General features: G+C 58.7%; 1 long non-coding RNA gene across 1 annotated transcript; it reads right to left on the bottom strand.

Annotated features, from left to right (window-relative positions):
* Window positions 1-10,200: 10,200 nt before the first annotated feature.
* Window positions 10,201-13,011, bottom strand: LOC140699087 (uncharacterized). Its single transcript, XR_012077105.1, has 3 exons — window positions 12,698-13,011; window positions 12,162-12,266; window positions 10,201-10,292 (listed from the first exon to the last, which is right to left on the bottom strand). It is a non-coding gene; the product is annotated as an uncharacterized lncRNA (long non-coding RNA).
* Window positions 13,012-18,968: the final 5,957 nt, after the last annotated feature.

Raw genomic sequence — 18,968 nt, forward strand, 5'->3', positions numbered from 1 at the left:
GCTCCAGGCTCCCGACTGGGGGCCCCGGCCTGGAATTCACGGCAGAGCAGCAGCTTCCGAAGTGGGGGCTACTTGGCCTGAGCCTCAGCCCCGCTGGGAGGCCCCCAGCAGCGGGGCTGCAGTCCCCAGACACTGCCGCACGCACCCTAGTTGGGTTTAAACAAGGGGAAATAAGCCAGTGGTGAGAGCAAAGTGAAGTGACTCAGGACCGACAGGCCTGAACTTCCAGGCTCCTCTGAGCAGATGAGAGGCGGGCCTGGCGGCTCAGCGCAGCGGGGCCCGGGCTGTGGGTGGTCCGTCGCCGTGTGGGGAAGGGGGTCTCCCCATGGCTGAGGCTCCCCACACCCCAGGGTGGCCCGAGGCTCTGCGTGATGGTCCAGGCAGGACACCCAGTGGTTACGGGCCCCGGGGAAGGGGTCAGCCCGCCCCTCTCCTCTCCTGACCTCCCCAGTCCACGAGAGAGGGCAGTGCCGCTGGGCGCAGGGTTTTAGGGTGACTGGATGAGAGGGTGGTGTAGCCGGGGCCCCAGCAGGACTGCATCGTGGCCCTGGGGTGCCTCTTCCTGGGCCTGTCCCCATCTACGGCGTCCCAGCCGCCTGGCACCCGAGGGGCAGGGGCAACCCAGCTCAGAGGACAAGGCCAGCACAGCTGGTCCCGGGTTCCCTGGGCTGCACCCCAGCTGCCCACAAGGCAGGCGCCTGGCCAGGCACCAGGCAGGCTCCAGGCCCCTCGTGGGCTCGGGGCCTCCTTGGTGGGAATCACTCCCTTGTCTGTGTCAGGCAGGGAGCTGCCGGCTGCCAAGGTGTGTCTGTCCCTTGCTGCTGTCCCCGAGAACATGGTGGGTGGGGAGTCCACGGCCAGAAGGAGACCTGAGTGAGCAGCTTTGGTGTGTGGGTGGCACCCAGGCCGGGTGGGTGGGGACGGGGTTTCCGAGGCAGAGTCGGGGAGTCACCCCCTTTACCCTGCGTCTCTGCTTCCCTGGCAAGAACAGGCCCCCGACTGTTGGTTGAAGACTCTGTGGTCTGTGAAGCAGAGGAGGGGGCCAGCAGTGGGGGGAGCCCCAGGGGGGAGGCCTTGTGGGGAGAAGGCAGGTACCTCACCTGGGGGCTGGAACGATGGACGCTTATTTCTCAGAGTCCGGGAGGCCGGCAGGGTCGGTACCATGGGGAGGGGGAGCTCTGTCCCTCCCTCTTCCAAGGACGCAGGTCCCTGGGTCAGGGACCCCTCACGGCCTGAGTCTTAATGACCCTCGAAGTCACCTAGGGGGTCAGGGTTCCAAACTATGAATCTGGGGGGGACACAGTCCACAGCAGGAGAGCATCGCGACCCCGTTTCGCCTGCTCCCGGGACCCTGGCTTGCACTCAGGCTCTGGGGAGTCTGTTCCGTCTTCACTCTGGCAGACAGGCTTCTCCTCGGAGTTGGGGTCCTCTGCCCTTCCGCATGCCCACCTCTCTCTGTCACTGTGGTCACCGCACAGCACGGACTCTCCCTGGGCGGGTCGCAGCAGACAGGCAATGGTTCTTCTGGGACTTTCTGGAGGTAGAGCCGTGGGCCTCCTCGGATCCTCTGGTTGCCCGGCTGGGGTCTGCGGTGAGGGACCAGGTCCCTGGTGCCTTGCTCAGTTCCCCTGACCTCAGACGGCCACACCCTCGGTCAGCCCCGCCAGGCTTCTGTCTCCTCCCCGCACCCTCAGGTCCACCTGACTGTCCCCACCTCTCTCTGCTCCACCCCTAGTGCCCCCGCAGCCCTGCCCAGTGACCAAGCTGGAAGGCTGGCCCCAAAAGGACTCGGCAGTGTGAGTGGAGCCGGGAGGTGGGTGGGGATGGGGGGGCCGCCAGCTCGGGGATCCAGGGGATGCTGACCTGGATGGGCCCATCTCCCCCTCCCCCATTCCCCAGGGTTGCCTTGTTCTCGACCCCCACAGCTGCAAAACAGATGTCCCCAAACTTAGTGGTATAAGCCAGGGGCCAGGACTCAGCGAGGTCTGCCGGTGTCCACTCAGCTGGAGGCAGCGAGCCTGGGGCCTGTGGTCTTCCGCAACCTTCTGAAGGCCCCACTCCCTGACTGGCGCTCGCCATCAGCTGGGACAGCCAGCCATCACAGGCTTCTCCACACAGTCGGGGACGAGGAGAGAGGGAAGCCTTTTTGCTTTTATGACCTGACATCAGAGGTTGCCCAGAAGTCCCATGCAGACTCAGGCGGGGCAGGGCTGGAGGACGACGTGGACGGGAAACATCTCTGTGGCCATCCTTAGAGTGCAGTGTGTGCCGCATCAGCATCCTCCTCTTGCTGGCCCCGACACCCTCCCCGCTCCCCTCCTGGGCTGCCCCCAGCCCTCCCCTCCCCTGTACGAGTGTGGCCTGCTTCCTCCCGCCCAGGGAACTTGGAGGCCCGGCAAATCCTGGCCCAGCCTCCCGCCAGCCCCATCGCTCCATCTGCCTGCCCCGCCCCCACCCCGGCTCTCTCTCCAGACCTGGCACACAGCCGGGCCGGCGCCCAGAGACCTCGTGGCCTTGAGACACCACTTTTTACTTTTTCAAAATTTTAAACTTGTAGTAAAATATACATCCAGAACATGAAATTGGCCATTTTAACCATTTTTGGGTGAATGATCCAGTGGCACTGAGTGTGCCGTGCGGCCACCTCTGCTCTCCTCTCCTGGTTCCCACGGGTCCGTGTCAGGCGGTGCCACCAACTCCCGCTAACTTAGCGAGGGCCGGCTCCGCCCTGCCCCCGCGCCTGCCCGACCGCGTCCTCCGCCGCGCGCTCAGCGCAGACAGGCCGTTTCGTTTGAACCCAGGTCCGTGTCTACGCCGCAGCGGGCGGCCCCTGCACCCCAGCGACGCACCGTGGGGCCGCGCCTCCTCCCCCGCGCGGCCGCCCTGCACTTCGCTGCCGCCGCGTGTTCCACGTGTGCCGGTTGCTGCCGCTTTCCCTTCCGTCTTTTCCACTTGCTCTGCTCTTCCGTAGAGGTCTCTAGGGCTGTGGCACCAAACTGACACAAACGCAGTGGAGAACACCTAGAGAGACACGGGGGCCCGTGGAAGTTCCAGAAGCATCCCGATGTGTCCAGCTGGAGCAGGTCCCGCCAGAGCGGACAGGCCCTCCCGTGAGCACCAGGCTGAGCCGGGGGCCAAAAGCAAGCAAGACGAGTATCCAGGGGCTCCTGCCCCAGAACAGCGCCACCTGGGAGGAGGCGTGGCAACAGCAGGAGGCGCCTGGCAGATCCGCGACAAGAAGGGCAGAGGCAGGGGAGCAGGGCCTGCCCCCCCCCCCCCCCCCCCGAGCTGCCTCCTTGGCCACACCCCCAACGGAGGGCAGGACTGTCTGCTTTGCTTACACTCTGCCCCAGCACCCAGCAGGCCCTCGGCCAAGCAACTGCCCCAAGACTGATTGCGTTCTGGACAGAGTGCTCACCTGCACAGGACCAGACGGCCAGAGGTGTTCCAGCAGAAGGCTGGGCTCAGGGTGAGCCTGGAAAGCGGGGGGATGCATCCCTGGGGAGAGGGACTACGAGCGAGGGCTGGACGACAGGGGCAGCCAGCACGGGAGGTGTGGCCGAGGGGCAGGCCTGGGGTAGTGACGGGGGACGCTGGGACAGGTGTGGAGTCCTCAAGTCCACCCACCAGGGACACTGAGAGGCTAAACCGGCTGCCGACTGTGCGGGCATACAGTAAGTACTCAATGGATGCTGGTTTCCAATGGTCTCTGCCTTAAAAGAAGGTAAAACTAAGTCTTGAGTCGTGTTGTCCAGACTCTGGTGATTTTGCTGTAAAAAGTCAGGAACAAAATGACACAAGGGTCACCAGGGAGCCCAGCCAGGTCTGGCTGGGCAGAGCAGGCCTGGGTCCGCCGCAGGTGCGCCCGGCCCACCGACCCCACCCTGCATCCACCAGGAGGCCAGGGCGCTTCGCTTGCGGGATATTTGGGCTGTTTCCACGCCTTGGCTGTCGTGATGGTGCTGCTGTGAACCCGGGGGGGCAGGTGTCCTTTTGAATTAGAGTTCCCTCGGGATACGTGCCGAGGAGTGGGCTTGCTGGAGCGTATGGTGAGCTATTTGTAGTTTTCTGAGGGATCTCCATGCTGTTTTCCACAGTGGCTGCACCAGCGTATTGCCTATTTACCGTGGTTTTTACCGTTGCCGGCACCTCCCCAGCCTTTCATTGTACTGACTCGGTTTCTTTGCTCCGCGCTTTGTCTCCATGGTTTGGAAGTTCTGTAGCCCACTCCCATTCTCCTGGTGGCCACCTTTAAAACCTTAGCATACGTGATGCGAGACATTTTCTGTCAACACCTGCCTGTCTCCTGCTGCGGGTCAGAGCGCAGCCTGTCCGGGAGGACGCTTTACCACTGACGTTGCTGGGAGGGCACGAGTGTGGTGATGACAACGGTGGTGACACTTGGGGTCACCTTTCATGGTTTGGGGTTCCCTTGTGCATCCCCTGTCGGTGTGGTCGGCCTCACCTCTGCTCTCCCTGGAGCAAGAGGAGACGCCGCTCTCATGCTGGGTTTGACACGTCCACATAAAGCTCGCACTGACATGTATGTGCACCCACGTGTGCACACGCCAGCCTGCCACTCCCACACACACGTGCACACAGATACGCCTCACATCATAGGCACAAGGACACACCACAGCACGTACACACAGGTCCGTGTGCACACTCACACACGTGCACACACACTGTCACATCAGCCCCACCATTGTGGGCTCGGACCCTCCTGCTCCCTGCGTCCCTGACACTGAGAGCAGGGGACCCCCGGCAACCCCCAGGGTGTAAACGCTGGGGCACCAGAGGCTGCACTGGGGGAGCAGGACAGAGTCCGCAGGGAGACGCTCTGTCCTCTCAGGGTGCGGCCTGAGCTCCCACAGATGCTCAGAAGAGGAAACAATTTCCTGCTGGTGGCTGAGCCACTGGCAGCAGCCTGCTTTCCAGATGGCCTGTCCAGGGGCCGCGGAGGGAGACTCAGTGCTGGGGGCAGGCCATGTGGGCAGTCATCAGCCGGGGACACGCCCTGAGGATGGGCCAGGGACCGAGGGAGGGGGTCTCAGGGGGGCCAGAGCGAACAGAGGACCAGCACCTGTGCAGGAGATGGGCTGGAGCCTGCGGCCGCAGGTGACCACAGGAGAAGGGACACGCCGGCACCGAACATGAGAGCTACAGGAAGGTGAAGCACGGCAGGTGAGGAGGGGCCGTGGACAGAGAGCCCGGAGGGGAGGGGCACAGAGACAGAGACACACAGAGACACACAGAGAGGGGCACAGAGACAGAGCCAGGGAGAGAGAGAGACACACAGAGACGCACAGAGAGAGACACAGAGACAGAGACACAGAGGAGAGGGAGGGAGGCGGACACTGGGAGGGGCGGCTGCAGGCTCCCAGAGCTGGGACAATGGGAGGAGGCTGTGGTCGGGGACAGGGACGCTGATAAGCTGAACTGGAGTATGTCGGCCCCTCCTCCACTCCTGTGTCATCCTGCGGCCACCCCACCTCCCTGCCAGGTGGCTGCAAACTCAGGGCCACCAGTTCCAGCGCTGCCTCCAAGGGAGCCACCAGGGGGCAGCGGGGACCCGGGAACAAAGGAGGCAGGATTTTGGAGTCTCTTCCCTGGAGTCCACTCCTTCCAATGACTTTTCTTAAATGCGGATGACACGGTATAGAATCTGTGCTTGGGAGGGAGGGGAGCCCGTCACCGGGGACGACAGAAAACCTTCCCGCGGCGGAACAGGGAAGGACAGCTGTAGAGGGCGGGGCCCCAGGAACACAGGGCTCCCAGCTCAGGAGAGTCAGACAGACGCCAAAACCGGGACAGACAGGCATGGGGTCAGAGTGACCCAGGGAGGCGTCTTCCACTAAAGCACGGAGCAGCGCACCCGGAGCCGCCAGGCTCACAGACCAGCTCAGGTTCTGCGTGACCATCCGCACCGTGCCCATCACCATCCCCGTTGTCGTAGTCGTCGGCGACGGTCCCCCCCCCCCCCCCCCCGGGCCTGGAGATCTGGGCCGGCACCTGAGGCCCCGCTGAGGAGCTGGCTTGCTGAGCGCGAGACAGAAGGTCCTAGAGAACCCCCAGACTCGGAGCCTGCAGGCAGCACAGCCCTGTCCAGTGGGGCTGGATCCCCCGTCGTGGGGCGGGACACTTGTTCCCCACCTGGCCCGCCTCCGTGGGGCTGTCGTCCGCGGGAGGAAGGAACTTTCTGAAAGAGTATTTGCTCAGTGTGAGGGCTACACACGCACACGCTTCCTTTGATTCGCATCATGCGCTTTTCCTCCACCCCTGCTGGAGGCCAGCCAGTCAGCTCGGCTGGTGGAGCCTTTGCCGGGCCGCGCTGCGAGTCCTCCCCGCGGCCCCTCTCAAGCCGCCCGCCGCCCCGGGCTCGGAGCCGGGGGGGGGGGGGGCGGACACCCCGCGCCCCGCGTGGGTGCGCCGGCCCTCAGCACACAGAAGAGCGGGGCGCCGCCAAGCGCTGCGGAGGCAGGGCGTCTGCGCCCGGGGCCCGCGCCGTGGCGGTGGCCTACCCCGCCGCGAGATTACGAAGGTTGCCCTGGACGCCTTCCGCCCCCCCCCCCCGGGAACCCAGCGCTCCGGGCGGGCGGGCGTGTCGGGAGGCCGCTCGCTCGGCGCCGGCTGGCCGCGCGCCTCCCCGCGGAGGCTGCGGAGTCCGGGAAGGGGGCTCGGCTTTCTGAACTCTGTCTGGAGTGGACGTGAGGACAAGGAAAGGTGGCCCCGGCACAGGCGCGGCCGAGGCGGCGCGGCGGGGCGGGCCGGGCCGGGCCGGGGGGCTGCCGTGGGGCCGGGCGGCCAGGCCGGCAGGGCTGAAGCTGGGGGGCGCGGGGAGCGGGGCAGGTGGCAGGGAGGCGGCGCCCACGCGGCGAGCCCCCCGCTGGCCGACCTGTCCGCATACAGCCAGGCAGGGACCACCCGGAGAAAACGGGCCAGAAGGTTGGGCACCATCTGCAAGATGTACTAGAACATGTGTTAAAAACCAAGGCCCGCTTAGTCACAACAGAGTTTTGTTTCCAGACACTGTGTCGATTGGAACGTCCCCTGCCTAATGTCTCTGAATTGCTTAATGCTTGGAAAATGAACACCTGATGCTTTGGGAGAGCTACTATTTATAGGAATGCCCGGTGTTCGCAGATTCTCTTGACAGCCCATGAGGTCACTCTCCAGCACTGCTGTTTTATTTATCCATCGACATCTCCTGCCCTGAGTATTTGATTTGTTATGTTTCTTGAGGCACGTAGATGATGGTACTAGGGGCTGGAAGAGAGGGTTTGGGCTCCAGTTCAGTCTCACCATGCAGAATGCATCTTTTCACAAACTCACCATCCATCCGCCCACTGCGTGTGTGACCTTGGCAAAGGTGCTCACCTTTCCTGAGCCTCGGTCTCCCCATTTGTATCATGGGGCACATCGTGTGGCTCTTGTGAAGAGTGGAGGGGATTGCAAAGTCCCCGCCACAGAGCCAGGCTGAGTGTTGCTGTATATGTTGACCGTATGACAATCACTCCTTCAGCCTCACCTCCTATGCGCCAGAGGGTGTGACTCAGAGATGACCAGCTTCATTCAGCACAGGGCTGGCTGTGAGCCCGCATACCAGGGAGCAGGTAAAGCTACCCAGGAACATGGGAAGAGCCTTGACACCGGAGGTGACATGGGGCAGGGTTTTGATGGATATATAGGAGTTTTCAGGCAGCAGGTGGTGGAGAGGGACTTGTAGTCAGAGGAATCAGCACTCATTCCTGAGGACAGATAGGAATGGAATGCAGTGTCACTAAAAGGGACAGGTACCTCACACCACACAGAAAAATGAGCTCAAAGTAGATCAAAGACCTTGACATAGCAGCTGTAACTATAAAACTCTTACAGGAAACGTGGTAGTAAGTCCCTGTAAACGCTGGGTTAAGTGAGGGTTTCTTAGATAAGACTCCAAAAGCACAAGCAACAAAAGAAAAACTACATAAACGGGGCTGCAAACGTCAAGGTTACCTTTCTTTTGTGCTTCAAAGGGCGCCATCAAAAGGGGCAAAGACAGCCCACTGAGCTGGAGACAACATCTGCCCACCGTTTCCCTGATAAAGGGCTTGTGTCTAGGACTCGTAAAGGGAAGACACACAGAGAGCCTTAACGCAGCAAAGGAGGACAACTAGCCCAGCCTAGAAACGGCAAAGGACCTGACCACACATTTCTCCGAGGAAGACGCATCGACGACCAAGAGGCACCGGGAAAGGTGCCCAGCATCATTAGTCACCAGGGAAATGCAAATCAGACTACCATGTGACACTGCTCTGTGCCCACAGGAACAGCTACAATTTTTTAAAAATAGAACACAAGTGTTGGTGAGGATGTGGAGAAATGAGAGCCCTCCTACACTGCTGCTGGGAAAAAATGGTGCAGCCGCTTTGGAAACAAGTGTGGAAGTTGCTCAAAATGTTACACAGAGTTACCGTTGTCAGTTAAAAAAATTTTTTTTATTTTTTTTAAGCAGGAGGCTGCAAATAAGAAAACAGAGTTTATTTAGGGTCTTAAGAATTGGAATTCAGGAGACACAGATTCAAGTGATACTTAAAGAGTGTTCCAAGGAAGAGAAAGAGTCAAGGGCTTATAAAGACAAAAGCCACAAGGTTCTAAAGTTGTCTGGCGAGAACTGTGATTGACGCTGATGAGTCAGGCAATATTTGTCCTTAAGGAATCATGACTTATTTTAGGGCAGGGGTCTGGTAAGTATCTTGAGTTTTTGATGGATATTCTGGATGACTTCATCAGGTCGAAAGGTCAGATTCCTTCCAGCCTCAGATGTGCATCAGTCACACTTTCTCAACAGACCCCTGGCTCCATTTCAGAGACTCTCTTAGCAATACTGACTCTTTTTTTCTTTTTTTTTTCTTTTTTGGAGGGGAGGTCATGAGGTCTATTTATTTATTTATTATTAGATGTTTTTAGTGGCAGTACTAGGAACTGAACCCAGGACCTTGTGCATGCTAAGCATGTGCTCTGCCACTGTATCCTCCCCCACTACTGACCCTGCCTTGATTTTCCTTTCACATTTCCCCCTTTTGATCAAGGCCTTTCTTTAGAAAGCGTCGATGATCAACCACTTGGTTGTTCGACATCGGTGCTGGGAAGACTCATTCCCAGGCAGTCACGTGCCACAGAGGAGAGGTGGCTATGTAAGAAGTGCGCTTTTAGAGAGTTTACGGCCACATCTGAGCAGCAAGGAGCCGTCTAGGGAGTGAGTCTTAGATGCCGTTCCCCGTAGAAGTTCATGCATCTTCAGGAGGAATCTTACAGAACTGCTCGGTCATCACCAGGCATCAAGCCCTCAGCAGCACAGAACGGCAGTAAGAGACGCAAACATAAACACTTGGAAAACAACAAAGAGAGAACACAGTAGGACAGTGACTAGTGTAACGAGCGGTGCTCCGGGCCACAGTAAGGCACCCAGTCCAGAGGGGAGCCAGCTGAAGGCTCCTCAGTGTTGGGGTCGAGGCACCTTTTGCAGTTTGAACCGTCTCTGGTGATGTCATTAGGGGGTTAGGTAAACCCTCTGAGTGGCTCACATAAAGCAACAGGTGCAAGGATTGTCTCTGCACGAGCTCTTACGGTGCTTTCTCTGAAGTTTGTATCGAGTTGTCCAATTTCAGCTTGCCTGGCTTTGGGAAAGGGACATTTTTATGTCCCTTAATGATTCCAAGTCAAGAGGGTGGGAGGAAAACTGAAAATGCCAGTACGGAGAGTGGAGGAAACCAGAAGAAGTCAGGATCCAGCCCAGTTGACAGGTAAATACGAAAGCCCCGGAGACAGCCAAGGAGCACCAGAACCTGATCCACGAAGGAACTTTTCTCTCTGAGAACACCCTCACCCTCACAGATAGCCAAAGTAAGGCTAATCTGTTTGCAAAATAAGCCTGGCTTCAATAAACCCAGCCTGACTATTTACAGAAGTGTAATAAGAATAGCAGTTGATTGTATTTTTATGGTCCTTTATATTGGCTTTGCTGGAACTTTTCGTAAAGAATCTCAGATTGAACTTTAAAAGGCCTCTCAAGGCCAGGAAAGTCTAGCAAGGACTTGCTGTAAGATTTTGCCTGCAATTCCTACAGTTTTTGTTAAATTGAGACAGGAGGGAAGGGAGAAGGGCACAACCATTGAAAGAATGGCACAGCCATTAGCACCAAGGTGGCGGAAGACTCACCTCCCAGCGGACGTGGAGCCCAGTGTGCGCTCACTGCAATACAACAGGATGCTAAACGGCCCTCCCACAGGGCATGACAGTTCTCAGGCTGACTGTAAAAAGTCAAGAAGTGGGTGATGGCCCAGTTCCTGGGACTCCCAGGCCCGTCCCCAAAGCAGCTGGAGTAACCCTCCAGCTTGTCAGCATGTGACGTCACAGCCCAGGAAACCCACGGCCCCGCACCTCAGGGCTGGCCTCGTGGTGCCCAGCCGGCCCCATGCTCTGAGGCCACGGGGGTCCCTTCTGAACAGGACGGCCCGCGCTCTGTCTACGGAGTATGTCTCTCTCTGAATAAATTTACCTTTGCTCAGCTGCGGCTCATGTTTGAATTCTTTCCTGCATGAAGCCAAGGACCCTCACTTGGCGGGGCACGTCCCAGGTACTTGGCCAAGACCTGGGACACAATCCTCTCCACACCCCATTTTCCTGTCTTCTCCGGGTGCCCAAGTACCTTGAGGTCCCTGCACCCGCCAGGATGTGAGCTTCCTTACTCAACCTGGTAAACAAGGCCTCAGGCTGCTTTCCCGAGGGGCATGGTTGGCGCCAGGAAGTTAATCTTAGTTCCTTCAAGCTGTTTGCTCATTTTTGCTTCTACGGATTTCCTTCTCAAAAATGGCATTCCAGTCAAAGCCTTGGTAATAGAACCAGAATTTCCAATTGGGTCCCGTTATAAGGAGAACCAATTCTTATTGAACATATGCAAATAGCTATATTGCTGTGAAAATAAGAATACTCAACGAAGAGTCTCCAAATCCTGGGGGGACCAGGTGCAGAGAAAAGCTAACTGTTTCATCTTTGTTTGCAAAGGTTTACTGGATCAGACTGCTGCAAGTCAGAGCAGCCTGAGAGGAAAGACTTTCTTAACTCTGGGAAAGCAGAACACAAAGAGCCTGCAGTGATTAAAACAGAAAGCCGCAAAAGTTACAGTCCTCCTCATCGGCTCGTTCAGTGCCGTGGAACTGATTCTTGATCTTTTGTGAGTAGTTTCACAAAGCTGTCCCTTTCTGCGTTACAGTCCTGTGATTCTTCCCAGTTCGAAGGTACGATCTGAAAGCTCATCAGAAGCCTGTGTTCTGGAGGAAATGTCAGAGCCCTTCCCATGACTCTCTCTGAAGATGCAGCGTATTTGTAAAGCAGCTGAGCAAAACTCTGTATACAAATGACTAAAGACTTAAAACGGCATGAGCAAAGAGCTGATGACAACGCAGTTGACAAGGGAGTTTACCTTAGTATTGGAATTGGAAGATTCCAATTGGAGACTGGACTCTAGATTGGAAAACTTAAAATTTTTTTTAATTTTTAGAAACGTGCACTTTCTCACAGTTAATTCCTCAGCACGGCGCCAAACACATTTACTGATTGTCCCAAATACCCCTAGTTCTGTGAACGGAAGCCTGTGCTCAGTGACTGAAGTTTCAACGCCTCTGATCCAGAGATTTAACAAATTTCCACCAAGTAACTTAATGTAACAAAACTTGTGGGTCCACAGACACCTGGCAGATTCCTGCTCCTTGGCCCCCAGGTGTCAGGCTGCTGCCCGTTAAAGATAACAAAGAATGTTCCTTTCCTAGCAGCACCTGCCTCAGCTGAACGCACCACCTACAGGATGGTCAGCTCTAGGCAGCGGCCGGGAGCCTGCCGGTCACAGCCTCTGCCCGAGTCCGGGAGCCCCACCCTCTCACCCCACCCCCCACTCCCTTCCCTGTTACCTCCACCCCAGCCAGTCAGAGACATGTGCACCGGCCGGCCTCACACCCCCGACCCCTCGTGCCCGATGTCACATCAGCACAGCAGTAAAAGGTCCCCCTCCTGTGAAGGACCTCAGCAACAGACCCCCGAGGCACACGGACCCCAGGGCACACAGACCCCACTGTCTGTGCCCCGCTGCCACCCGGCAGCACAGCTAACGAACCCTTTCCTACCTTCGTCCTTTGTCTTTGGTAAATTGCTTTACCGCCCGCACGCCGGTGCGCTGAACCCCGACAACTCTCAGGCGTCACGTGACCAGCGAGGGTTGGGGAAGCTATCTGTAAGTGTCATAAAACACAATTATTGTTGAAGAGTTTGCCTAAAACTCTGATCTCATTTACATTTAATTTACTTGAAAATGTCATCGCACCAAACTATTTTTCTTGCTGACAAATTTAGTAACAGCGATAACTTGAACTTACTCCACTCCTAGTAAACCCAGGCGCGGTAAAGGTATTACACGTAATGTTGTCGACACTAAAGAGGTGTCTGTGTCAATTGAATCAACAAACTCTAGATTTAAAACCAAATATTAATTTAATACTAAAATTTCCAAGATCCCATGAACCCGAAATTCATTTGGGTTACTTTCTATTGTATTTCTAAAAAATGTATGTAAGTGCTTGATTTTGTTTAAGCCAATTAGATCGAGCTCTTTTACAAGTTAATTTTGGCAACAGCCAAAGAGGCAACACCCAACCAGACATACATATCTGAGTGACTCTGATGTGAGCCAGCAAGTTATTCGTCCCTCTGGAACTGAGCACAGTGGTCCTCGGGTCGGGGTCTGATGAACGGGTAGGCCGCCGTGAGTTACTTTAGGGCAGGGGTCCGATAAGCACCTTGAGCTTCCGGCAGGCGTTCTGGAGGCCTTCGTCAGGGTGGAAGCCAGCTTCCATCAGGCTGAGCCGTGGCTAAGTCACACCTCCTACCCCGCCTCCTGGCTCCCCCAGCAACACTGACTCTATTTTGATTTTCCTTTCACACCACGTGACCCAGCAATTCCCCTCCGAAGTACACACCTGCGACACTGTGATTCGTAACGAGGAATATTTATTCCTTTGTCTCCATTTCTCTGGTCTTTGCTCCTGTTCCTGACACAGAGCTGCAAAAGCCCTTGGAATGTCCTCCCTGTTGAGAATGATAAAGGTTCTTTTGCAATGCTAATGAGGCAACTCTGGGGCCCCACCAAGGACGGGGGGGCCAGCCCTGTGGTTAGAGGGTGGGAACTCTCCCTTCCCCCAGACCTCCAGGGAGGAGATGGGGCGGGGGATTCAGTTCAATCACCAGTGACCAGTGATTCAATCAATTGCGTCCTGAAGCCTCCAAGACACTCAGAAGGGCAGGGCTGTGGCACGGAGGCTGTGGGAGGCGCGTGAGCTCTCCCAGCCCTTTCCCTGCACTTGCCCCGTGCACCCCTTCCGTCTGAGTTATACCCTTTTATAATAACCCAGGGATCTGGTAAGTAAAATGTTCCTGAGCTCTGTGAGCCACTCTAGCAAGTTAATCAAACCTAAAGAGGGGGTCTTAGGAACCTCCAGTCTACGGACAGTCAGTCAGAAGAACAGGTTGGGGAGCAAGGGGGAGAGTCTCACGGGGCTGAGCCCCTTCCCTGGGGGTCTGACGCTAACTCCAGCGGAGAGCATCAGAGCTGAGTTGCGCTCATGGGACACCCAGTTGGTGTCAGAGAATTACTTGGGGGTGTGGAGGAAAAAGCCACGTCGGAACCCCCAAGAGAAATGAAAACTCGGGCACATGAGACCCTAGACTGTTCACAGCAGCCATTCCATAGCAGCAGTGAGTGAAAACAGCCCAAATGCCCGGTGGCCGACGGGTAGAGAAACAACGCTACATCCGCACAGTGGAATGCTATTCGGCCATGAAAAGGAACAAAGCAGCCGTGGAGGCAGGGCCGCAAGGAGGTACGTGCACACCTGTGTTCACGGCAGCCAAGAGACGGAAACAAGCTGTGTCCCTGCAAGATGGATGGATAAGCAGGATGTGGCCCACAGGTACAGCGCAGATGACTCATCCTTAAAAAGGAGGAGCTCTGACACAGGCTACCACGTGGGTGAACCCGGGGACACGGGGCCGCGCAGAATAATCTGGAGGCAAGAGGTCACATGCTGTGTGGTTTCATGTCTATAGAATGTCCATAACAGGCAGACCTGTAGGACCTAAAGTAGATCGTGGCTGCCGGGGGCTGGGGGCGGGGAGGGTGAGGCGCGACTACCGAGGACGTGGGGCTTCTTATGGGGGAAGGCGCTGCAGGAAAGCGCGGAGGCGGAGGATGGTCAGGCCCCAGGTCTCAGGCGGGGCACCGGGATGCTCCCTCTGCCAAGCGAGGGTCCTCGGCTCTAAGTAAAGTGAAAGCAAGTGTGTCAGAGACAGATGCACATTGTGTAGACAGAATGCAGCCAGTCTCAGAAGGGAGGGCTGCCCGGCGCGTGGGGTCTCCTGGGAAAGAGAGCGGCCAGGGGTGCGGGGGCAGGGGGCTGGCCTTCGCGGGCTGGGGGTGGGCTCACAGGCTCACAGGCGGGGGGGGGGGGTGTATTCCCACCGCCTCGGGGAAGGGGCAGGGGGTTCCTGGAATTGGGCCACTGCCCACTTTTCGGCCTTCAGGTCGGCCTCAGAACCGTCACAGCGCCTGTGGGAGGGCCACTGAGCCGCTGATGTACCACAGTGAGCGTGTGACGAGGCCCGAGGTCTCCTGGGGGCCCAATCTTCCTCCATCTTGGGCCGAGTTGGTTCTAAACAGTTTTCATGCCATCCTGCTTTTCTCAAAGGCGGTGTCGTGCCCCCTCCCTGTCTCAGAGGGGGTGCTCAAAAATCGCTTGTAGTGATGGGTACACAGCTCTGCGAACACACTGAGAGCCACTGAACTGTGCGCCCTAAATGGGCGAGTTATACCTCAGTAAAACCGGGGGAAGGGGAGGGGGCAAGGGGGAGGGGAGGGGGCGGAGGGGAGGGAAGCCAGCCCGGCTAGGGGGCCTGGGGGGACTAGAACCCTGCCGCCAAGTACCGGAAGGACGGCCGACTGACCTGCAGCCCGGACTCTCCCCGCGCTCTTCCTGTGACATCGCAGCCCGCGGTTGCCTAGGTGGGAACGACCTTTCCCAGGGACTCAGTCCTCTGCGTAAAGCATGCGGCCGAGTGGCCCTGAAGGCGGGGTGTTTGGGCCACTCGCCTTGTTCCTGGGATGAGTGGGTCTTCTATTTCCACGAAGAAGATTCAAGCGCTGGGACACTGGAGAGGCACAAGGAGACACCTCTGACACGGGGCGAGCGGAGGACGCGCTGTGCCACTTGACCCCGGGAGGTCCTGGCTCTGGGGGCAGCAGGGTGTCACTCCCTCCCTGGACCCTGCCCCACCCGAGCAGCCTGCACTGGGGGGAGGGGACAGCTCAGTGGTAGAGCATGTGCTTAGCGTGCGTGAGGTCCTGGGCTCAAGCCTCAGGCCCTCCCTTAAAAAACTAAATGAATAAATAAACCTAATTACCCTCCCTCCCAAAACCCCAGAGTTGCCTGCCGGATGGAGTTTGCATTGGGTTGAAAAGTAAGAAATCCTCAGTGTGAAGCATCACCGCGCTGCTTCCTGGATGGAGACTGGAGGCAGGTGTCCCACGCCGGGATGCAGACTTCCCGGGGGTGCGCAGGGTCTGAGAAGCAGCAGCCAGGACCCCCGTGCACCAGAGCCACGGTGGACCATGTTCTCTGAACTCCAGGTGGCAGAATGAGGCTGGGGAGCATCAGCCCCCTGGGCTGTGTCTGAGCCCAGGTCACCAGGGCACAGACACAGCCCGTGACCAGGACTGATAGGAGGTGTGCGGGTTTCCCGGGCCCCCGTAACCACGGCCCGCAGCCCGGGCGGCTTAAACTGCAGACGGGCACCGTCGCCCGTCCTGGAGGCCAGAATCCGAGGCCCAGGCGTGGGCGGGCCGGCTCCGCCCGGGGCCTCTCTCCTCGGCGTGGAGGCGTCCATCTTCTCCCGCGTCCTCACGTGGTTGTCCCTGTGCGTGTGTCTGTGTCCTGATCTCCTCTTCCTGTAAGGACACCAGGCCTATGGGATTAGGACCCACTCCAGTGACCTCGTTTGACCTTAATCACCTCTTTAAAGGCCCAGCTCCAAACACAGTCACATTCTGAGGCGCTGAGGGTAAGGACCCCAACATGTAAATTTTCAGGGACAAAATTCAGGCCACGATGTTAAAACATTTGGTGCAAAAGCAGTGAGGCCCCGTGGGACCCCGAGTGCTAAGCTTGAGGGCCCGCATTGGCCGGGGGGCGGATGGGCGCTGTGCTGGCCCCAGCAGGGACACGTCGTGGTCATCCCGTGAGTGGAAGCAGGGGTGCGGCGCCGCCTGGACCCGGCGCTGGGCGGCTGAGCCGGCACTGGGGGAGTCTGCCCAGGGCTCACCGAGCAGAGAGCTGATCGCCGCGTTCCCAACTCCTGGAACCCTGTCCGTGATCTTGGTCCGTCCTGAAGTCTCTGCTCAGAGGGCTGCCCACCTGCAAGTGGCCGGGACCTCTGCACTGCACCTGCCCCTGCGGCCGCCAGGGTTTCCCTTGGAATCGCTCCCGGAGTGCGCCGTCTGGGGCCCGTCCTGCGCCAGGCATGGCCCTCGCCTGGCCTGGCCAGCCTTCGCCAGGTCGCTGTCCTCTGCCTCCGGTCCTGCTGTCACAGCAGTACTGCTCCTGAACATCCAGCGAGGAAGGAGCCACTCTTCCCTGGAATGCGTCCCCGTCCCCCAGAGGGACCCGCGGGAGTCTTCGCTTTACATCAGGAAGCCTCTCCAGACCATCCCGCTGCCGGGTGCTGAGGTCTGCCCCGTCTCACCCACACCCACCAGCATGGAGCACAGGTCGCCCGAGGGCCCTCGCCCCGGGAGCAGCGCCCTGGGGAGGGTTACAGGCCTCTGTGCCTGAGGTGGAACCAAAGACAGCGCAGGTGGCTGAGCGAGATCAGACGGCGGGTCTTCCCCGGGGCTGACGGTGCCCACCCGCATCGGCGACGGGCCCCCGCCCGCACCGGTGGGCTGAGGTCAAGGGCCCCCGCCCCCACCGCCCTCCTGTCTGTCTCCGTGGGTCTGACCACTGCAGGACTTCCTGTGAGTGGAGTCCCCAAGCCTTGCCCTTCTGCATCTGGATTACTTTCCGAGCGTCGCATCCTGAAGGTCCTTCCACGCTGTTGCCTGTGTGAGGACTTCCTTCCTGTTTAAGGATGAATCATATTCCACTGGGATAATAAACCACTTCTTATTTGTCCTTGCTTTGCTCTTTTATTGGTGGGGGGGTGGTAATTAGGTTTATTTACTTATTTTTTTTTTTAAACAGAGGTCCTGGGAACCCGGGACCTTGTGCATCCTAAGCACGCGCTCTACCGCGGAGCTGCACCCTCCCGCCTTTAACAAGCCTCTCACCAGCTCTGCGTGGGAACTGAGGGCCGTGGCGTCTGCCTTAGGCGGAGGAAGCACTTGCTCCGTGCGCACGCGCCTTCCCTCAAGGGTTTTATCCCCTGCTGAGCCTGACCCTCCCCCGTGCGAGGGGGGGAGGGCGGCAGACGCACAGACCCCTCGGGTGAACGCTGCACCCGGCCCGGAGCCGCCAGGCAGCTCCCCTTGCAGTGGGTCCACCCGCCCAGGTCCAGAGAGGGCCTCCCCAGCGCGCCCAGAGGGCAGCGTGGGCCCCAGAGGAGCCTTCTCCGGGCCTGCCATCTGCTGGGACGCGCCCTGCTGGCCTTGGACCGGCTGGGAGCCTCGGCCCTTTCTCCCTCCGCCGCCGCCCTCTCAGCGTGGGTGCGCCTGTGCCCCAGTGCGGAAGCACATCAGGGTCTGGTCTCAGGGTCAGGGCGGGAGAGGAGTTTTGCCCTGGGATGAGTCATGCCCTCAGTCCCCCCGAACCTGACTCAGCTGGGATTTGGATGCGTTTACGGACTTGGGGTCAATGCTGGGGCGGGGCAGGACCCTTGGGAGTAGTGGGGTGCGGTGAGTGCCCCCCAGGACACGAATGCAGGTGCGACTGGGCCTCCTCGGAGCGGGCCTTCCTGCCCTCCCAGGCCCACAGCGTTGGCCAGCTGCAGGGCCACGCCTGGGTCTGCCCTCCCCGAGGCCCAGGCTCTTCCAGGGCAGCGGTGACCCCGAGACACCCCTTTCCTCCCCCGGGCTCCGCTCTGTCAGGACAGAGAGGCAGTCTGCCCTGTGCTTCCTAGAAGCCCCACACCCTAAACCCCACATCAGCTTCTCGGGGCCCCAGTCGGTGACCCTGCTTCCGGGATTTGGCCCAACCAGTCTCTGTCTCCAGATCCTACCAGCTCCCCATCCCAGGGATCCCCCGCTCCAGTGAACCCAGGGTGTCAAATCGCACTTAGAACCAGCCCCCTGCCCTCCCAAACCATCTCTCCTGTGTCCCTGCCAAGGTCCCAGGACACGGGGAGGCCAGACACAGGGCGTGAGTGAGATGAGGAAGCCCCTAAAGGTGAAGCTTAAGGTCAACACGGCGGGGGGTGGCGGTCAGAGCTCAGGGGACCCAAGGGGAGGCGGGCTCCCCGTCCAGCAAGACTGAACTGGTGTGCACTTGAGGACAGTGTGACGTTTCTGAGGGAGAACACACGTGGAGTGGGGACAGAGCTGGTCTGACCCAGAAGGAGGACCTTGGAGGCCAATGTGCTGACCGAGGTGTCAGAAACCCTGACCAAGGACTCGGGGTGCTCAGGACCAGGCCTCCCACCCCTGGGTGGTGTTACTGGTGGCCCCCAAATACAATCTGCATCCTAACCCCCAGCTGTGGGTGACCTTTTTAGGGAAAAGGGGCTTCACAGCTGTGATTAAGTTAAAGGTCCCCAGACAAGGTCATCCTGGCTCACCGATGTGGCCCTAAGTCCAATGACAGGGGTCCTGACAAGAGACGGAGAGGAGGGCGCAGCACGGTGACAGAGGCACAGGCTGGGGTGATGCGGCCACAAGCCCAGAGATGCCTGGGGCC

The sequence above is a fragment of the Vicugna pacos genome, chromosome 10 (assembly GCF_048564905.1).
Source record: "Vicugna pacos chromosome 10, VicPac4, whole genome shotgun sequence".
Classification (NCBI taxonomy): domain Eukaryota; kingdom Metazoa; phylum Chordata; class Mammalia; order Artiodactyla; family Camelidae; genus Vicugna; species Vicugna pacos.